The sequence below is a fragment of the Schistocerca gregaria genome, chromosome 1 (assembly GCF_023897955.1).
Source record: "Schistocerca gregaria isolate iqSchGreg1 chromosome 1, iqSchGreg1.2, whole genome shotgun sequence".
Lineage (NCBI taxonomy): Eukaryota > Metazoa > Arthropoda > Insecta > Orthoptera > Acrididae > Schistocerca > Schistocerca gregaria.
The window spans coordinates 1,182,562,346-1,182,579,558 of record NC_064920.1 but is presented as its reverse complement, the minus strand read 5'-3'; the positions used below and the strand labels follow the sequence as shown (position 1 = coordinate 1,182,579,558).

The window sequence follows — 17,213 nt, the reverse complement described above, 5'->3', positions numbered from 1 at the left end:
CATACCGTGTACTCATTAGACAGTTGATTCCGTTCAGCAGATGATTTAATTCTTCTTCACTTTCACTCAGGATAGCAATGTCATCAGCGAATCGCATCATTGATAACCTTTCACCTCGTATTTTAATTCCACTCCTGAACATTTCTTTTATTTCATCATTGCTTCCTCGATGTACAGATTGAAGAGTAGGGGTGAAAGGCTACAGCCTTGTCTTATACCCTTCTTAATACGAGCACTTAGTTCTTGATCCTCTTGGTTGTTGTACATATTGTATATGACCTGTATCTCCCTATAGCTTACCCCAACTTATTTCAGTATCTCGAACAGCTTGCACCATTTTATATAGTCGAACGCTTTTTCCAGATCGACAAATCCTATGAACATGTCTTGATTTTTCTTGAGCCTTGCTTCCATTATTAGCCGTAACGTCAGAATTGCCTCTCTCGTGCCTTTACTTTTCCTAAAGTCAAACTGATCGTCACCTAGCGCATTCTCAATTTTCTTTTCCATTCCTCTGTATATTATTCTTGTAAGCAGCTTCGAAGCATGAGCTGTTAAGCTGATTGTGCGTCAATTCTCGCACTTGTCAGCTCCGATAATTCTCGCACTTGTCAGCTCTTGCCGTCCTCGGAATTGTGTGGATGATGCTTTTCCGAAAGTCAGATAGTATGTCGCCAGGCTCATATATCCTACACACCAACGTGAATAGTCGTTTTGTTGAAACATCCCCTAATGATTTTAGAAATTCTGATGGAATGTTATCTATCCCTTCTGCCTTATTTGACCGTAGGTCCTCCAAAGCTCTTTTAAATTCTGATTCTAATACTGGATCCCCTATCTCTTCTAAATCGACTCCTGTTTCTTCTTCTATCACATCAGACAAATCTTCACCCTCATAGAGGCTTTCAATGTATTCTTTCCACCCATCTGCTCTCTCCTCTGCATTTAACAGTGGAATTCCCGTTGCACTCTTAATGTTACCACAGTTGCTTTTAATGTCACCAAAGGTTGTTTTTACTTTCCTCTATGCTGAGTATGTCTTGCCGACAATCATATCTTTTTCGATGTCTTCACATTTTTCCTGCAGCCATTTAGTCTTAGTTTCCATGCACTTCCTATTTATTTCATTCCTCAGCGACTTGCATTTCTGTATTCCTGATTTTCCCGGAACATGTCTGTACGTCCTCCTTTCATCAATCAACTGAAATATTTCTTCTGTTACCCATGGTTTCTTCGCAGCTACCTTCTTTGTACGTATGTTTTCCTTCCCAACTTCTGTGATGGCCCTTTTTATAGACGTCCATTCCTCTTCAACTGTGTTGCCTACTGCGCTATTTCTTATTGCTGTATCTACAGCGTTGGAGAACTTCAAACGTATCTCGTCATTCCTTAGAACTTCCGTATCCCACTTCTTAGTGTATTGATTCTTCCTGACTAATGTCTTGAACTTCAGCCTACTCTTCATCACTACTATATTGTGTTCTGAGTCTGTATCTGCTCCTGGGTACGCCTTACAATCCAGTATCTGATTTCGGAATCTCTGTCTGACCATGATGTAATCTAATTGAAATCTTCCCATATCTCCCGGCCTTTTCCGAGTATACCTCTTCCTATTGTGATTCTTGAACAGGGTTTTCGCTATTACTAGCTGAAACTTGTTACAGAACTCAATTAGTTTTTCTCCTCTTTCATTCCTTGTCCCAAGCCCATATTCTCCTGTAACCTTTTCTTCTACTCCTTCCCCTACAACTGCATTCCAGTCGCCCATGACTATTAGATTTTCGTCCCCCTTTACATACTGCATTACCCTTTCAATATCCTCATACACTTTCTCTATCTGTTCATCTTTAGTTTGCGACGTCGGCATGTATACCTGAACTATCGTTGTCGGTGTTGGTCTGCTGTCGATTCTGATTAGAACAACCCTGTCACTGAACTGTTCACAGTAACACACCCTCTGCCCTACCTTCCTATTCATAACGAATCCTACATCTGTTATACCATTTTCTGCTGCTGTTGATATTACCCGATACTCATCTGACCAGAAATCCTTGTCTTCCTTCCACTTAACTTCCCTGACCCCTACTATGTCAAGATTGAGCCTTTGCATTTCCCTTTTCAGATTTTCTAGTTTCCCTACCACGTTCAAGCTTCTGACATTCCACTCACCGTCTCGTAGAATGTTATCCTTTCGTTGATTATTCAATCTGTTCCTCATGGTAACCTCCCCCTTGGCAGTCCTTTCCCGGAGATCCGAATGGGGGACTATTCTGGAATCTTTTGCCAATGGAAAAATCATCATGACACTTCTTCAACTACAGGCCACATGTCCTGTGGATACACGTTACGTGTCTTTAATGCAGTGGTTTCCATTGCCTTCTGCATCCTCATGTCGTTGATCATTGCTGATTCTTCCGCCTTTAGGGGCAATTTCCCACCCCTAGGACAAGAGAGTGCCCTGAATCTTTATCCGCTCCTCCGCCCTCTTTGACAAGTCCGTTGGCTGAATGAGGCTGATTTCTTATTGCCGGAAATCTTCGGCCGCCAATGCTGATTATTTATCAAAATTTAGGCAGTGGCGGGGATCGAACCCGAAGACGTTCTGATTATGAATCAAAGACACTACCCCTAGACCACGTGTGCAAATTGTAAGTAGCGTTTAGCTCCCTGTATTTTACCCACTACCCCTGCCACGAATATTAGGTACTAGAAATTAGGGCTCACGCGGAGGTATAAACACAGTCGTTTTTCCGTCGCTGTATATGTAATATAGGAGGAAAGGAAATGACCAGGATTGGTACGGGGTAGCTTCCGCTACGTACACTACGGTAGCTTGCGGCGTACGTTTGCAGACGTAGCTGTAGATTTAGATCAAGAAAACGTTCTCGGTTTTCCAGCCGCGTCACTTGGAATAAAATTCTATATCTTTTATTCGAACTGACGCGGCTGGAAAACCGAGAAAATTTTATTCATGTATGCCGTCGCGAAAGTCTCCGAGGACATGTAGATGCAGATGTAGCTGTTCTACCGACTTTTTTTATATTGCTCGTTGATTACCACGTTCTTTTTTAAATTTTTGGTAGACCTCTTCCACTTCAGGTGATGGCCTGTAACACTCATACTACCATCAAAATCTGTGTAACCCACGAACAAAAACAGTATTTAAGGCACTGCCTTTTTCTCCCTGGATGCTAACTAGAACGGACTTCTGCCACCACTAGCGAACGAAAATGAAACACGTCTCCGTTGTCATGTAAAAACAGAGGTAGGAAAGGGAAGGGTACAATGTTTTTATTTTTATTTTTAACTTTAATTTTTTCCCGCGAGAGGGTGTCGGCAGCGGTGAGACGGCGGGGTCCAAGTCGTCTTCTCGGTCGTTGGGGATGAAATGCCCTATAATTACCGTATATGTCTGACGTCATTCCATCTTGTGATATACCTTCAATCGCTTCTCACAACCGGTACACCCCAGGGCTCTGGAAGACGCGTAAACAGACACTCTATGTAATTCGCAAAGTGCGAACCACACGACACTTTGCGCCGTTAAAATGTGCAGTTGCTCGTTAAGTAGTGCCAAAAATCTAATATTTCTGCAACGCCGTCACTATCCGCCCTTGGTAGCTGAGTGGTCAGCGCCGACGAAATGTCATACCTAACTGCCCAGGTTCGATTCCCGGCTGGGTCGGAGATTTTCTCCGCTCAGGGACAGGATGTTGTGCTGTCCTGCGATGCGGGCAGGGAATGGATGGCTGTAAGCACATTCCGAGCCCTCCATCCCCTGTTGGCCAGACGGGGACAGTCAGACCCTTTTCCCGAACACCTCCAAAACCTCTCCACTAGTCTCACAAATCCACATATTAAACTCACATTTCAAAGTCCCATTAGGTTAAGTATAGTAGATCAGTTAGATTAAGATTCCCTGCACGATTTTCTTTTATTTCTTTCCTTTTCATTCATTATTTTAAAGAATTTTTCGTAAAACAAATCGTAACTGCATTCCAAATTGTATCTAAACTGTTAAATCATGAAACTTCCTGGCAGATTAAAACTGTGTGCCCGACCGAGACTCGAACTCGGGACCTTTGCCTTTCGCGGGCAAGCGCTCTACCAACTGAGCTACCGAAGCACGACTCACCACCGGTACTCACAGCTTTACTTCTGCCAGTATCCGTCTCCTACCTTCCAAACTTTACAGAAGTAAAGCTGTGAGTACCGGCCGTGAGTCGTGCTTCGGTAGCTCAGTTGGTAGAGCGCTTGCCCGCGAAAGGCAAAGGTCCCGAGTTCGAGTCTCGGTCGGGCACACAGTTTTAATCTGCCAGGAAGTTTCATATCAGCGCACACTCCGCTGCAGAGTGAAAATCTCATTCTGTTAAATCATGTACATAAAAATGTGATATCACCCAACAGTAAAAGAAAAAGGTGAACAACGCAGAAACTGGTCCGCCTTCACTTGGTAGGGACGGGCAACATCGACGGTGGCCGGAAGCTAACAAACTTGCGGCCACTCACGATGGCTAAGAGACCAGAAAATCTCGTTGGGCATATCACCAAAGTATCTTTTGTGGTAAAAAAACGACCAGCCATATACCCACAGGAGGCTGGTCATCCACCAGGTTTGATGAAAAAAAAATGTCCTTATAATCATCACTTTATTCCCATCGACATACAAGTCGCCAAAGTGGCGTCAACTCGAAAGACTTGCACCAGGCGAACGGTCTACTCGGCCACACGGCGTTTTCAAAGCCCTCACTAAAAAGATATGACACCGCCATACCTTTAAACCACACCGTGGCATTATTGCGAGTAACAGGGTCTTAAGCGACATGAGGATGAATCAGTTCGGTGGGCTGTGCGGACTGGGGGATCTATTGCCACAACAAAGCCAACATATGGCGCGTGAGGAGCCAACAGTCGGCAGCCGTATAACACAAACGACACTGTGCATGTCGGTGTCGGCAGGGGGGTATCTGGGACAGAGAGGGTCCTTGGCAAGGTGTACAGGTGTACGTCGACGGGGGGAAAAATTGTTCAGTCGCCGTTGCCTCCAACAGGCGAGTGGCTGTTACTCCATATACGCGTCTAGCCATCCGTGCGATGTCGACGATTATTCTCCTTAGCAGGCAGTGCCTCTCACGACCAGCCGCGCGGGATTAGCCGAGCGGTCCGAGGCGCTGCAGTAATGGACTGTGTGGCTGGTCCCGGCGGAGGTTTCCTCCCTCTGGCATGGGTGTGTGTGATTGTCCTTACGATAATTTAGTTTAAGTAGTGTGTAACCTAGGGACTGATGACCTTAGCAGTTACGTCCCATAAGATTTCACACACATTTGAACATTTCTCACGACCAACAGCTCCACTTCGTTCAATAGTCCTGTACTAAAAGTTTAACACATTTTCTTATTTCGTTTTGAAATGATAGAATTAACTTCAAGTGTCCTTTTATGAAGTTGCAAAAATTATTCCAAATGGGAAAAACTGTTCCAAGGTACAACATGGTCACTTACTATAGGAACTAATAATCTATTCAAAATAGAAAGTGTTGCAACCGAGAGAATCTTGTCAGTGCCGTCTTTAATAGTGTACGTGTACGCTACCACACACCAATAATCAGTAAGTGAAATGGAATTAAGAAGAAATATTATCCAAACCAGTTATAGGTTGAAAACATTTTGGGATAAAAGCTATTGGCATCTAGCACAGAACCCAGTACTTTGTCCTCGATGGTGAGTGTTCATCGGAGGTGAAGGTATCATCTGGAGTGCCCCAGGGATGTGTGGTAGGTCCGCTGTTGTCTTCTATCTACATAAATGATCTTTTGGATAGGGTGGATAGCAACGTGCGGCCGTTTGCAAATGATGCTGTGGTGTACGGGAAGTGGCGTCGTTGAGTCACTGTAGGAGGATACAAAATGACTTGGACAGGACTTGTGATTGGTGTAAAGAATGGCAGCTAACTCTAAATATAGATAAATGTAAATTAATGCAGATGAATAGGAAAAAGAATCCTGTAATGTTTGGATACTCCATTAGTAGTGTAGCGCTTGACACAGTCACGTCGATTAAATATTTGGGCGTAACATTGCAGAGCGATATGAAGTGGGACAAGCATGTAATGGCAATTGTGAGGAAGGCAGATACTCGTCTTCGGTTGATTGGTAGAATTTTGGGAACATGTGGTTCATCTGTAAAGGAGACAGCTTGTAAAACTCTAATACGACCTATTTTTGAGTACTACTCGAACTTTTGGTATCCCCATCAGGTTGGATTGAGGGAGGACATAGAAGCAATTCGGAGGTGGGCTGCTAGATTTTTTACTGGTAGGTTTGACCATCACGCGAGTGTTGCGGAAATGCTTCAGGAACTCTGGTGGGAGTCTCTGGAGGAAAGGAGGCGTTCTTTTCGTGAATCGCTACTGAGGAAATTTAGAGAACCAGCATTTGAGGAAGACTGCAGTAAAATTTTACTGCAGCCAACTTACATTTCGCGGAAACACCAAAAAGATAAGCGAGATTAGGGCTCGTACAGAGGCATATAGGCAGTCAGTTTTCCCTCCTTCTGTTTGGGAATTGAACAGGGAGAGAAGATGCTAGTTGTGGTACGAGGTACCCTCCGCCACGCACCGTATGGTGGATTGCTGAGTATGTATATAGATGTAGATGTAGATTTCCCATTTCAAGGCAGAAAGAATTGTTAAGATGCTAAAGTAACTCAGTTCATTGCACATATCACTTGCTCTAAGGAAGAAGAACTTCCGTTTTAAGCTTACATGGCACTGCACCACCGACGAAGTAGGGCTTAACAGTCCATACATTATGGAACCAGTTTTAAAAATATACAGAATTTGATTCACCATAAAACTCTGTAACTGAAGAATTAAAAGTATCCACAAAATAGCTTTAATGCATCATACGGCACTTTCATGTATAACTACTTATATGAGGGATGTTCAAAAGCCAAGTTTCGACACAATACTGTGGCTGTAATTGAAGTATTTATTTAGAAGTAATCACCAGAGACCTGTACAGAACGATACCACTACTCACGAGCCGAAAGGTTCCCTCCAAAATTCCCGTGGCTGTGACAGAAACTAGTTCTCCACTGTCTCATTAAGTCCGACATCCCATTTGAAGCACTTCCCTTTTCGATTTTTTTATACTCACCTTGAACTTGGCCATTACACTTTGTGTGACCTTGGAGGCGTATGAACGAGCGTTATCGTGTAGCAGAGTCACCCCGTCCGTGAGCAGCCCATGCAGCTTGCTCTTTTCGAACTTCTGTGGGCTACGGAGTGTCTCTTAGTACACGTCACTGTCAATGGTTTTTTCCCTGCTCTAGGAATTCAATGAGTATCGGAACTCGGACGTCGGAAAAATGCTGTGAGCATCACCTTGCCTGCTGAGGGCACAGATTTAAACTCTTTAGGGAGATGTAGACGCATGCTTTAACGTACCTTGATGTCTCACTACTTTAGCCGAAAACGGTCTACGCAAATTTCAACCAGTTTGGTTGTTACGACGATTTATACCTTTTCATTTGAACACTCCTTGAATTTCGTGTCTCACAACAGTAAAACAAAAGTGGAAATTGCAGGAAAATACTTGTTGTGGTTCCTGGCGCGCACTTTTCACTTGATTCTAAAATCAGTCCCTATACTGAAACACTGAACAGGAAAACATCATGCGTATGGAGGTACACTATCCCCAAGGAAGAACGCCCTCCCTTACCTCGTCTTACCTTCCAAACTTCAGTTCTGTTCTCCAGCATATGTTTCGGGACCCGCAAGAGATGATATTGTGGAGAAATGGCTTAGCCACAACCTACAGGAGAATGCATTTTGACCCAGAAGTGGGGTGTGCGGTGATTTGAAAGTTCCTGCACGACGAAAACTGTGTTTTGGGCCCGGACGCGAACCCGGAATCTTTGGCTTTCGCTGGCAAATTCTCTATCAGCTGACAAAGCACAACTCACGACCAGCCCTCGCAGCTTTATTTCCCCCACAATCTGTCCTCTATATTCTGCACGGTGAGTAATTCTGTGAAATGTGGAAGGTACGAGATGAGGCAGGAAGGCAGTGAGAGCTAGTCGAGAGTTGTGTTACAATACCTTACTCAGAGGTATATCCAAAAAAGGATCGGTTCCCGGACCGACACGCACTTTTAACCTGCTAGAAAACTTCTGTTTCTTTCTTGAACTTAGGATTTAACAGTAGCTGTCCGCTGTGGCCGAGCGGTTCTAGGCCCTTCAGTCCGGAACCGCACTGCTACTATGGTCGCTGGTTCGAATCCTGCCTCGGGCATGGATGTGTGTGATGTCCTTAGGTTAGTTAGGTTGAAGTAGTTCTAAGTCTAGAGGACTGATGACAGATGTTAGGTCCGATTGCAACGCTACTTTCGCGTTCTCGTCAATACGGTACCAGAACGTTCAAGTTCTCCCACTGTAAAGACGGAAGGTCCGCGATTCAGAATGTCAGAACTGTGCAGTAAGTAGCGGCAGGAACACCACCGCAAAATCACGCAGCACTAACATTCAAAACCATCGACTCCCGGAGAGAGATTTTAACAGTGTTCAACCAAATGGTAAAGTATCGAACTAATTTTCTCCGGATCATACAGTTTGTGGTAAAAGCAGTGAGAATAATTACTTTTGGAAACCTTTTAATCAGACAAAAGCCTGTTAAAACAATAAAAGGTTTCGCTTAATAAAACGGCCGCCAGCCCAAATCACAGTGTCTACACAAAAAGACGAAGTCAAAATCGACACTGAATAAATAACTACTTTCACTTACTACGTAATTTAAACACAATCAACTAATTTTCATTTACTACGGTCACTTGGCAGTAAGTACTATTAATCTCACTTTCTGTTACTTATGGAATTTATCACTGTACTTTAGTAATTATTTAAAGAAGACACACATGTGTGTCAACAAGGATACAAAAAAAAAATTATAGTTATAGCTATCATTCATATGACCAAAACTATTAATGAACACGACTAAATTTCATTTCTTCAGGACTGTTATTTATTAATGTTTTACTAACACCAAAATTTGTCTCGCTTTCTTTGACATGGAGAAGCAACACGAACAATTACTGTTAAGATTGTTGCAGTTAAACAACTGTGTTACATTACTTTGAGAATTACTATTGAAAACTTATCCTCATGGTCACGCAAAGCGGTGGCTCTTAAACTGATACGTGCAAACTTTAGTATTTAATAATGATTTTCAGAATTTACTACCAAAACAGTACTATTGCCAGTAATTTACTATTATTGTAGCTTCAATAAATTCGTTTAGGTAAGGGCCCTACCGAGGTAAATGAAATAGGAAAATTACAGTTAAACACAAAGGTACATTTAACACTTATATTCCATTGATTGAAGATGGATGGTTCATACTGTGATACACTTTTAAATAAAGTACTTTGCCTGTTATTGATGGCGAAATTGCGAAGGTGGCGTGAGGCGGTGCTGCGTAGGAACACTGGGCAGGTACAGCTCTTGATGTACATAGCTCTGTCTTCCTCTTGGTGGCGACGATAAAATAGCAAATTTCTGAGCTATTAATTTATTGCCGTACTGCGCCAATCATGTAGAACACGTCCGAGGCCAAACCCAAGTGTTGCAGGTAAATCCGGGGCCTCTAGTGCTTGACCAACGTAATGCGTGTTCACCACTTGCAGGGCAGCTACCGACTGCCTGAGCCACTTGCGCGCCAATTCTCACTCGCGCGGCCCACCACCTTTTCCATTCCACCACAGAACGCAGTTCTGTTCTACCTACGATCCCTACACCTTTTCAATTTACACTTCTGCTTACAGAAACCATCAATATGAATCATCTACAATTGCATGACAGCACATACATACAAAATTGACATATTTAATTACAGTTATACTTTAAATATTACATAATCATTTACAAAATATGTTTTAATACATTTATTCCACCTATTTCAAAGAGGTTATTTTAAGTAGATAAACTACACCTAACAAAAGCTTACTCTCGTTATAGTATTTGCATAATTTTTCAAAATTATTACGGAACAAAAAAATTTTTAAATATACAGATTAATGACAGTATTATATTTACAATAGCATTACACCATAGTGCTTAGAGCCATTTGAACCATTTGATTTAACAGTGGTCTGGGAATCAGTGGAGTCTGCTCTTACTGTACTTAGGCGTGAACGTTTAAGGCGACCGCTTATTAACTACCTTCGGTTGACAAGTCGGAGGGTTACGGTCAGAATAGAACCCGAAATAAACGCTACGCTGGGTGAGGGAATTCTGGTAGCTCTATCCGATGACCCTTTGGAGAAAAGAGAAGCATCTGTAGAATACCAAGAGCTCCAATGCAAGTCAGTACTGAGCAATAAAGGGAAGGTTTTAAGGTGGGAGGAATATATGGAACAGCTATGCAAGGGAAAAGAAATTGGAGGCAATATTATAGAAAGGAAAGAAGAAGTAAATGAAGATATGGGATATAGGATACTGTGAGTAGAAATTGACATTTCACTGAAAATCCCATGTCGAAACAAGGCCTCAGTAGGAGACCAAATTCCCTTAGAATTTCTGAGATCATGGGAGACCCATCCAGAATAAACGTGTAGCACCCAGTGTGCGAGATGTACTGTATAAGATTGGCGAAACATTTGTGAAGAATGCAACAAATCCAGTTTCAAAACCGCCAAGCTCTGACAGGTGTGAATACTTCCGAACCACCAGTTTAACATGTCATGGTTGCAAAATGCTGAATTATTTACGGAACAATGGAAAATATGATAAAAAACAAACTCGGTAAAATCAGTTACGGTTCCGGAGAAAGATAGGGACACATGGGGCAATACTGACCCTATGAATTACGTTAGGGGATAGGTTAGAGTGAGGCAAACCTGCGTTTATAGAACTTGTAACTTAAGACAAAGCGTTTGTCATTGTAGATTGGAATACACTCTCTGATATTACAAGGCAGTAGTGATAAAATAGAGCGAGCGAAAGGTTATTTACAACTTGTATAGAAAACAGAATGCAGTTTTGAGAGTCGTAGGACATGAAGTGAAGCTGTGGTTGAAAAGTGAGTGAAACAGAGTTTTATCCCGCCCTTCATGCAATTCAGTATGTACATTGATCAAATCGATAGAGGAAACCCAGCTGAAGTTTCGGAAGGTAACTAAACTTCACAGATAAAAAATAAAAATTCTGTGATTTGAAGATGACAGACAGTGTCACACGTGGCAAAGGACTTGGCACGGCAGCTGAACGAAATGAAATGGACAGTGTCTTGCAAAGAAATTAAATGCTGAACAACATAAGCAGAACAAGGATAATGGAATGTAGTCGAATTGTATATTAAAAGTAGCTGATGAATTTTGCTATTTTGGCAGTAAAATAAATATTGAGGGCCGAAGCACAGTACTGCAAAATGCAGACTTAAGACCTCAAGAAAATACAGAATCTGTTAACACATCATAAATTTTTCTGTAAGAAAGTGTTTTCTGGAAATGTTTGTTTGGAATGCCACTTATACTGAAATAAAACGTGGGCGGATAGCGTTTTAGACTGAGAGAGAATAGAAGTTTATGAAATGTGGTACTACGGAAGAAAACTGAAGATTGGATTCGAAGACCAAATAACTTACGAGAGTAGAAGGGCAAAGAGAGCATCACCACATTCTTCATTGTAGCAAATTTATTCAATGTGGTCGATCCAAGATGGCCGCCCTGAAGTCATGGCGGGAAATTCAAATCTGGCGGAAAATAAATAAATTAGGCTACCTCCACTAACCTAACTCCACATACTCTGCTTCCCTCCCTCCGTTCCCTAACTTGAAATTTGCAGTAAAAAGGTTCAGTCTGTGCTGGGCTGCCAGATACCATGGATGCAAGTCTTTATTTTGTTCTCTGTACTAATAATCTAAACAATTTAGGTTGCCATTGATTAAGCACTAGACAGTAGCTCCATCCAGTGTGTTCATCACCTTGTGGTCTGGAGGCCAACTAATAGTTCACAGCACCACCACCAAGAGGCGCCATTGACTCTCTCTCCTCCTCTCCTATGATGTAATCCAAGATGGCGGCCTGGGGAAAAAGTGGCAGGAATTTCGCACAGTCGGTGTCTAGCTGCTGGAGTGTGAAGACTTCAGAATTGAAGGCTATTATAGCGTGAACAAGACTTTGTTAAAACAATTTGTTAAAGAATATTCCTTATTTATTTCTGAAATCGCAATACACATGGAAAATGTTGCTGGTTTCTGTGGTGTGCGTACTGTAAGCCCTTCAGTAGACACACCATCAGATTATTTGATTTGTCGCTCTAACAAAGTAGAAGAGTGTCAGCAATATGTCTTGTGGTGTGTTTATCTACTGCCGTTAGGTCAGACGATAGAAATGCCACTTGCACGCTTAGTGTAGCAGAGTGACTGTGACCAACTTTAAACAGAAATTGATTATTTTTCACAGACATTTATTAAAATAATAACAAGCATAAAAATTACTTAACTTGGTTCTGGATGCTATTTACAATTGACAATCTGAGGTTCCTTTGGTATTGGTACGTTAATCTTATTCTCACATATATCTCTGATACTTGACAAAAGTGTCTATACATTTATCTTTATTGTTATGTACCGGAATATGGTAATCTTATTAGGCACAGATTGAAACTTGACTATAGACTGGCACAGACAAATGTAGAACTTGTACAGACTGTTGCAGACAAATGCAGACCGACTAATCGGAGGTCTGTACACTCGTTATAATACTTCACTCGTTCAAGTATCACTGCGCGAGTGTGATCCGTGAGGAGAAAAGGTTCTACGTGAGCAGCAATTTCATTGGCTGCGTTACATATTAATACGCAGCTCGGCGGAAGCAGAATTTGGTCCATCTCTAAGGCAGTGCCATCTCGTAGTGTGGAGACAGATGAGCGCTGCGCTTTCACTGTTGTGCTTAGTGGGGCGCGCTCTAGTGGGAAAGTTGTGTACGCACTGAATACCCGGAACTATGTACACAACAGTTTCAAACATTTTTGACACTGTTAAACAATTGTGGTAGTTTTTTTTACACCAACAGCAAAAGGAACCGCATAGTTAGACTGACACATCGCACTAAACAAATCTGAATAATTTTCTCCCACACGATCCATGCACCAGGGTGACCATGCTAAGCTCATCCTGTCGTGCTGGAAATACCCACAGCCTTCCTCCTAATTCTCCGAACCGCTCCATACACCAGTGTCAGTGTTCTGTCATACTGGAAATACCCACAACCTTCCTCTTCATCGTTGGCACACATCCACTCTCTGAGGCACGTTATTCCACTTGTTACTGAATACGAGCTCTACTTGAACCCAGAGTCTAAAATGATCGCGACACGGTTGTGAAACCTCCTCCTCTTCAACCTTGAGACACTTCGTGCGCTTTTGTGGGTTGTAATTTAACCTGCGTCATTGGAAGTCAGTATGTACTAAGTTTAAATCCATGGAACGCTTCAATGTTGTTCTTATTATTGATGCCTATAAAATATATTCTGACATTACGTTCATTAATTTGAGTTTTGGTGTTTGCAAATGTTTTTGATGCTAAACTTTACTGTTACTGGCACATTAAATAATTTTTAATGTTGTGCTTATTTTCGGCTTAAACTATTTAATCGTTTAAAACCAAGTTTAATTGGCGGTGCTTTTTTCTACAAAAATCATGAGTTTTTAAGCAGTTTTGATTTTGGTGCCTTCACAATTCAGTAATTTTCTGTGTTTATCAGTTGTATTCAATTATCAGCTTGAGCCCAATGCAAATCTACTTGTGCCGCAATAAAATTACAAATAAAAAAGTTTCTTGCGATTCTGGGTCCAGCTGTTTACCACTTCCGGATACGAGCACTTTAAATTCTTGAAAAAACATTTCTTTTAGCTGCAGGGTTTTATTTTTTTTATGGCTATTTTTACGGCTATTATAAATACGGTAGGCACTATAGGATAATTCGAACATACACAGTCATCTACTGTCTTTATTTTTTAGGTAAAAATATTTACATACACTGACGGAAAAAAACTCCCATCATCAAGAATAGATCAATGTAGAATAATGAAATTTCGGAACTGTCAGTGTACAGGTAACATATTTAAGCGATTAACGTTGCAAGATCGCAAGTTAACGTAAGCTTGAGGAAAGCAATTGCAAACGTGGAATGCTTGTACATTAGTATTCGGTGTAACCGCATGCAAACGTGGATATTTTGCCTCTTAAAGGTGCCGGATGGCAGTTTGTGGGATGGACTTCCAAGCTTGTTCCACTTCTCAATTCAATAAACTTTACCAACAGCCGTTTATCTCCGAGCTGACAGTTCGTGCTGCTGCAAACGTCGTCGAACTGTTCGTGTAGATGGTTGTTGTCTTGCAAACGTCCCCATCTGTTGACTCAGGGATCGAGACGTGGCTGCACGATCCGTTACAGCCATGCGGATAATATGTCTGTCATCTCGACTGCTAGTGAAACGAGGCCGTTGGGACACATCACAGCGTTCCGTATTACTCTCCTGTATCCACCTATTCCATATTCTGCAAAGAGTCATTGGATCTCCACCAACGCGAGCAGCAATGTCGCGATACGATAAACCACAATCGCGATAGGCTACAATCCGACCTTTATCAAAGACGTAAACGTGATGGTACGCATTTCTCCTCCTTACACGAGGTATCACAACAACGTTTCACCATGCTGTTTGTGTGTGAGAAATCGGTTGGGAGCTTTCCTCATGTCAGCACGTTGTAGGTGTCGCCACTGGCGCCAGCCTTGTGTGAATGCTCTGAAAAGCTAATCATTTGCATATGACTGCATCTTCTTCCTGTCGGTTAAATTTAGCGTCTGTAGCACGTCATCTTCGTGGTGTAGCAATTTTAATGGCCAGTAATGTATGTACATTAGCTACATTTCTACCAAGTGTTTCTGCATTATCGCAGAACGAACATCCAGCTTCTCGTAATCCAATTACGCGACCTCGTTCAAACTCAGTGAGGTGTTGATGAAGGTGTCTTCGTCGTCTTATAAGGAATTCTTGCTAGTAGTACCATTCATATGCAACTGGCCAGAAATTTGGTTCAAATGGCTCTGAGCACAATGCGACTTAACTTCTGAGGTCATCAGTCGCCTAGAACGTAGAACTACTTAAACCTAACTAACATCACACACATCCATGCCTGAGGCAGTATGCGAACCTACGAGCGTAGCGGCCGCTCGTTTCCAGACTGTAGCGTCTAGAACCGTACGGCCACTCCGGCCGGCAAATGCTCATATGTTTGTGAAATCTTATGGGTCCTCAGTCCCTAAGCTTATACTTTACGTAACCTAAATTATTCTAAGGACAATCACACACAGCCTTGCCCGAGGGAGGACTCGAACCTCCGCCGGGACCAGCTGCACAATCCATGACTGCAGCGCCTTAGACTGCTCGACTAAGCCCGCGCGGTCCAGAAATTTGAGCAGACTTCATCTTTGAAATGTAGAAACATAACTACCAACTTTAATTTATGTCGCACAACTCCTTCTTAGTGTTCTGCGGTTTTCTTCCCGTCAGTGGATACGCTGAGAAACGTGTGGTGAGAGGTAACATGCAAGTGAGCTTTCGCGGGCCTAACCTACCGTGGGTAAACAATTACTACATATAGGTAACGAATACAGGGGTTTCTCAGAATCAAATTAATGGAGGGAAGATTTCATTTGATAAGATCAGGGCAGGTATCTTCCTCTCACCACTGTTCTAGCCCGTGCACAGCCCCCACTGACGTAGACGGGGAGGCGCAACACTCCGAAATTCCTTCTCCACCCGCAGTACTCCGGGTACTTTGAATGAGAGACCCACAAAGACACGAGGGCGAGACGAAACCGTTTCGGATACCGCCTGGTGAGCGTCCTCATGTGAATATTAAGCAGACACTCAGTCCGTCTGGCGCGACCCGCACCGTTTGCGCCGCTCGCCGAGGAGGTGGAGCGCGCGCCGGTTTGAAACGCCCGACTGCGCTTTCACGCCGGCTCGGTGCGCGCATTTGCATGCCCGGCGCGCGCCAATTTGTATTCACTGCCGGCTGAATAAGAGGTCAGGCCGGGCGGCCCGCGGAATTCCAGCCGGCCGGCCGGCGAATACCGGCGACCTCGATGACAGCTCGTTGGCAGAAACGTCGAGGCCCGGACGGCGTGCCTCTCCATGTTTTGACGGCGGCAACGACCTTCTTTATTTATTTTTTTGCCAGTCCTTTGCTCTGGAACTGCTGTTGGTCCGCTCTCCTTTTTTTCTGAGGAGGTTGCTCTGCGTTCTCCATTTCGACATTTAGCTTTCACCGCTTCCGCCCGACTGTGAATGTGCTCTCTGCTCGTACTCACATGCACGGCCCCAGCAGCACGTAGCTTCTTACAATTTCAGAATTTCTCTTAAGAGTGTGATGGAGCCGTCGTGTGTATGCACTCGAAAACTCAAATAACTATTTTCGCGAATATTTCATTGAGTGAAGGAAGTAAACTGAACATAATAGAATTTAGGGAACTCACAGCGTGTTGGCGCAAACGTGCTAAGAAACTATTTAGTGAAATAATTCTTACGTTAGTACTGTTCCAGGAATACATCCGAGCAACCACGACACAACAGACCGGGAAATTTTACTAGGGTCCAGAGTGAGATTTTCACTCTACAGCGGAGTGTGCTGTGATATGAAACTTCCTGGCAGATTAAAACTGTGTGTCCGACCGAGACTGGAACTCGGGACCGCTGCCTTTCGCGAGCAAGTGCTCTGCCAACAGAGCTACCCAAGCACGACTCACGCCCCGTGCTCACAACTTTACTTCTGCCAGTACCTAACCTCCTACCTCCAAACTTTACAGAAGCTCTCCTGTGAACCTTGCAGACGTATCACTCCTGAAAGAAGGGATATTGCGGAGACATGGCTTAGCCACAGGCTGGGGGATGTTTCCAGAAAGTGATTTTCACTCTGCAGCGGAGTGTGCGCTGATAGGAAACTTTCTGGCAGATTAAAACTGTGTGCCGGACCGAGAAATATGTTTCATTGAATAGATGTCACGAAATTGTATACTCTTTTCTTTGTTTAAAACTTTGATGTCATGATTTGATTCTATGCAATGTAGTGTATCTGTCATTTGAATTCTTTGTCTCATTTGGAGGGAACAAAACTTACTGTATATGATTGTAATTTTGTGTGAATAATTTT

At 42.9% G+C, this 17,213-nt stretch overlaps 2 non-coding genes across 2 annotated transcripts; one reads left to right on the top strand and one right to left on the bottom strand.

Moving 5' to 3' along the window:
- Positions 1 to 4,052: 4,052 nt before the first annotated feature.
- On the bottom strand, positions 4,053 to 4,127 carry Trnas-cga (transfer RNA serine (anticodon CGA)). The gene has a single exon. It is a non-coding gene; the product is annotated as a tRNA-Ser (tRNA).
- Positions 4,128 to 4,226: 99 nt separating this feature from the next.
- On the top strand, positions 4,227 to 4,301 carry Trnas-cga (transfer RNA serine (anticodon CGA)). The gene has a single exon. It is a non-coding gene; the product is annotated as a tRNA-Ser (tRNA).
- The last annotated feature ends 12,912 nt before the right edge of the window (positions 4,302 to 17,213 follow it).